This window comes from Neodiprion fabricii, chromosome 1 (genome assembly GCF_021155785.1).
Source record: "Neodiprion fabricii isolate iyNeoFabr1 chromosome 1, iyNeoFabr1.1, whole genome shotgun sequence".
In the NCBI taxonomy this organism is placed as follows: Eukaryota; Metazoa; Arthropoda; class Insecta; order Hymenoptera; family Diprionidae; genus Neodiprion; species Neodiprion fabricii.
In genome coordinates this window covers 11,736,362-11,740,830 of record NC_060239.1, presented here as the reverse complement: position 1 = coordinate 11,740,830, position 4,469 = coordinate 11,736,362, and the positions used below count along the sequence as shown (strand labels likewise).

Genomic DNA, 4,469 nt, shown 5'->3' with positions numbered 1-4,469 from the left:
CACCGCCAACCACCCCCAACTACCTCCGAGCACCTCTAACAACCGTCAACCACCTCCAATCACCTCCGATGACCTTCGTCCTCCTCCACTCCCTCGTCATCCTCGTTGTCCTCGTCCTCCTCGACCACCTCCGATCACTTCCTACCACCTCCAAACACCGTCTACCATGTGCATCCACCTCCTACTACCCCCTGCCACACTTAACCACATCCCAGCACTTCCTACTAGCTCCTACCACCTCCAACCACCGCCAACCACCTCCAACAACCACCGATAACCACCTTGGGTTATACCTAGAATAGTAATAAATATTTACCGTATAAGAACACATCAAACATATTCTGTAAGGATTAATATAATTAATTAATATGTAATAAATTGTACCAACGCATTTGAAGCTACTGAATATGTGTTTGCGCTAAAAGTGAATTCAAATAATTTATTGTAAACATGGCAAGTTTGAAATATTTTCGATGAAATATAATTACAAATGCCATCAAATAATATAAAAATGTTTTACTCACCGAGCACATATCCTCGTGTTCCTCGTCCACCTTGTTCTCCTCGTCTTTCTCGTCCTTCTCCTCGTCCACCTCCGACCACAGCCAACCACCGCCAACCATCTCCAACGACCACCCCTAACCAACTCTGGTTATACCTGAAATGATGATTAATATTTTTAGAAAAATTAGAACACATCAAACATATCGTGTCAAGATTAATATAATTTTTTTTATTTACACATTTTACCAAGAAGATTATGAGAAAATTATAAAAAATTATATAGAAATTTTATTAGCGCATTCATAGCTACTGAATTTGGGCTTACGGGAAAAATGAATTGAAATAATTCATTGTAAACGTGAAAAGTTTAAAAAATTTCAGATAAAATATAATTACAATTGCCATTAAATATTAGAAAAATGTTAAACTCAACGTGCAGAAATAGAACCATAGCTTTTTGTTAGTGTTTACATGAAAATAGTTGATCCCACTCTTACTCCTGGTCCTACTCCTGATCCTACTGCAGATCCTACTCCTGATCCTGAGACTACTACCCCTGATCCTACTTCTACTCCTGATCCTACTTCTCCTCCTGATCCCACTCCTACTTCACATCCTACTCCTTATCCTATTCCTGGTCCTACTCCTGGTACTACTTCTGATCCTACTTCAGATCCTACTCCCGATTTGACTCCTGATGCTACTCCTGATCCTAGTCCTGAGTCTACTCCTGATCCCAATTCTGATTCCTCTCCTGATCCTACACCTGATCCTACTCCTGAGACTGCTCCTACTCCTGATCCCACTTTCGCTGCTACTCTTGATCCTGATCCTACTGCTACTTCTACTTCTACTCCTGATCCTACTCCTACTACCACTCCTGATCCTACTCCTACTCCTTCTCCTACCTCTACTCCTAATTCTACTCCTACTTCTTCTCCTACTTTTATTCCTACTCCTACTACTACGACTACTTCTATTGCTACTTCAACTCCTACTTTTTCGATTCCTACTTCTACTCTTACTTTTACTCATTCTCCTACTCCTAATCCTACTGCTTCGACCCCTACTCCTTATTTTGCATTAACTCCTACTACTCCTACTTCTACTCCCATTTCGACTCCAACTCCTACTTTTACTGCTATTCCCACTTTTACTCCTATATATCATATCATCATACACCATACATCATACATGATCATCCATCATACATCATATCATACATACTATTGAAGTTCGAAATCCAAGTTTGCATGTCGGATATTCGGATGTTCAGAAAGTGACGTCAACGAAAATTTTTTTTCTTCGTGAGGTCTCCATCTATATAGACGAAACTCAGCTAGCCGAATTCCTCAGTCCGGAAATAACCGCGCAGTAGAGCGGACGTATGAAAATCGCGCTCCGCAAATTTCGAATACCGGGTTCTCTACCTCCTGCATCCTGCGTTCCGGGTCCGCTTTCTCGTGCAACTCGAGTTCCAGGACAAGCGCTCCGTGGTTTCTATGCTGCAGGTTCGCTACCTGATGCAACTCGAGTTCCAGAACAAGCGCTCCGTAGTTTCTGCGCTCAAGGTCCACTACCTGGTGAAGCTGGACTTCCAGGACAAGCGTTCCGTGGTTCTTACGAAGCAGGTACGCTACCTGGTGAAACTCGACTTCCAGGACAAGAGCTCCGTAGTTTCCACGCTCAAGGCCCACTATCTGGTGAAGTTCGACTCCCAGTTCAAGTGCTCCGTCCTTCCTGTTTCATGTTTACAATGAATTAGTTCGATTCATTTTTCGCGCTAGCCCAAATTCAGGAGCTGTCAATACAATAATCAAATTTATTATAAAATCGATTAGTTAATGATTTACATTAATCCTTAAACAATAATTTTGATGTGTTCTTATACTGAAAATATTTAATACTATTCAAGGTATAACCCAAGGTGGTTAGCGGTGGTCGTTGGAGGTGGTGGGAGATGGACGAGGAGGAGGACGAGGAAGACGAGGGGAACAAGGTGGACAAGGAAGACGAGGAATAGTGCTCGGTGAGTAATACATTTTTATAATATTTAATGGCAATTGTAATAATATTTTATCTCAAATTTATTAAACTTGTCAGGTTTACAATAAATTATTTCAATTCATTTTCTGCGCAAGTCCAAATTCGGGAGCTATTATTGCGCCGATCCAATTTGTTATATTGTTAATCAATTAATTAAATAATTACATTAATCCTTACACAATATTTTTGATGTGTTCTTATACTGAAAATATTTTTACTATTCAAGGTATAACCCGAGGTGGTTCGAGGTGGTTGTTGGAGGTGGTTGGCGGTGGTTGGAGGTGGTTGGCGGTGGTTGGAGGTGGTTGCAGCTGATCAGGGAGGTGGACGAAGAAGACGAGGAGAACGAGGATTTCTGCATGGTGAGTAAAATATTTTTATAACATTAAATGGCAATTGTCATTATATTTTATCTACAATTCTTTAATCTTGTCACGTTTACAATTAATTATTATTTCAATTCATTTTTCGCGCATGCCCAAATTCAGTAGCTATCAGTGGGCTAGTAAAATTTCTATAATTTTTCATAATTTTCTCATAATCTTCTTAATGAAATTTGTCAATACAAAAATTATAAGAATCCTTACACAATATTTTTTATGTTTTCTAATACTTAAAATAATTATTGCTAATCTAGGTATAACCCAAGGTGGTTATCGATGGTTACTGGAGGTGGTTGGCGGTGGCTGGAGGTGTTCGGAGGTGGACGAGGAGGAGAACGAGGAAGACGAGGAAACCAAGGTGGACGAGGATGATGAGGATTTGTGCACTGTGAGTATAACATTCTTAAATAACGAATAGAGTAGGAGTAGAAGTGGGAATAGGAGTAGGATCAGGAGAAGGTTCACAAGTAGGAGTAGGAATAGGATTAGGATCAGGAGTAGGAGTAGGAGTAGGATCAGGGTAGGAGTAGGAGTAGGAGTAGAAGTTGGAGTTGGAGTGAAAAGGTGAGTGGAGGGGAGGGAGGAAAGGGAGACGCAACTCCCAAGCTAGGAATGAGCGCACGCGCGCTGAGGAGCCGGGAGTCCCCCCGAAGTTATGCTTCGGTGGTTCCGGGGAGTCTCTTATCCCGTACCAGAGTGGCCGATGGGTTTTTAGTGGGGGCGGATCCCACACTACCCTGTGTTTCTTGCGTGAAACAGAGGGTGTGCATAAGGCATTTTCCCATCGAGAGACAAAAAAAAAAAAGGATAGGATAGGGTAGGGTCCCCTCTCCTCCCCGCCCCGCCCACCCCCCTCCCCGCCCCACCTCTCCCCCCTCCCCACACCCCGCCAAAATATCTCAAACTTGTCAAGTTTACAATAAATTGTTTCAATTCATTTTTCACGCAAGCACATATTCAGTAGCTATAAACGCGCTACTGAAATTTATTACATATTGATTAAATAATTAATTATAATAATCCTTGCATAATATTTTTGATGTGTTCTTAGTCTGAGAATATTTATTACTATTCCAGGTATAACCCGAGGTGGTTGGCGGTGGTTGGCGTTGGTCGAGCTGGACGAGGTGGAGGACGAGGATTCGTGCTCGGTGAGTTTAACATTTTGACAATATTTGATGAAGTAGAATCAGCATCAGGAGTAGGATCAGGGAAAGATGTAGAAATAGGAGTAGAAGTAGGAGTAGTGGTAGGAATAGGACTTGGAGTAAGAATATGAGTAGAAGTAGGAATAGTAGGAGTTGGAGTGGGATTAGGAGTAGGAGTAGTCGGAGTAGGAATAGGAGTAGGAGTAGGAGCAGAAGTAGGTAGGGCAGGGTGGGTCGTGAGAGGGGAGGGGAGGGGTGGGAAGGGGATATTATCATATCAAGTTATCAGTAATAAGCAATAGCGGGTAAAATATTAGCTTACTTTTGTAAGTATTGATGAATATAGCCTCTATGAATATTCATTGTTGATATATAAGGTCTGGCAACG

General features: G+C 41.7%; 1 long non-coding RNA gene across 1 annotated transcript; it reads left to right on the top strand.

The window, feature by feature from the left end:
• Positions 1-2,879: 2,879 nt before the first annotated feature.
• LOC124187880 lies at positions 2,880-4,232 on the top strand. The gene is made up of 3 exons (XR_006872193.1): positions 2,880-2,912; positions 3,188-3,321; positions 4,011-4,232. It is a non-coding gene; the product is annotated as an uncharacterized LOC124187880 (long non-coding RNA).
• Positions 4,233-4,469: the final 237 nt, after the last annotated feature.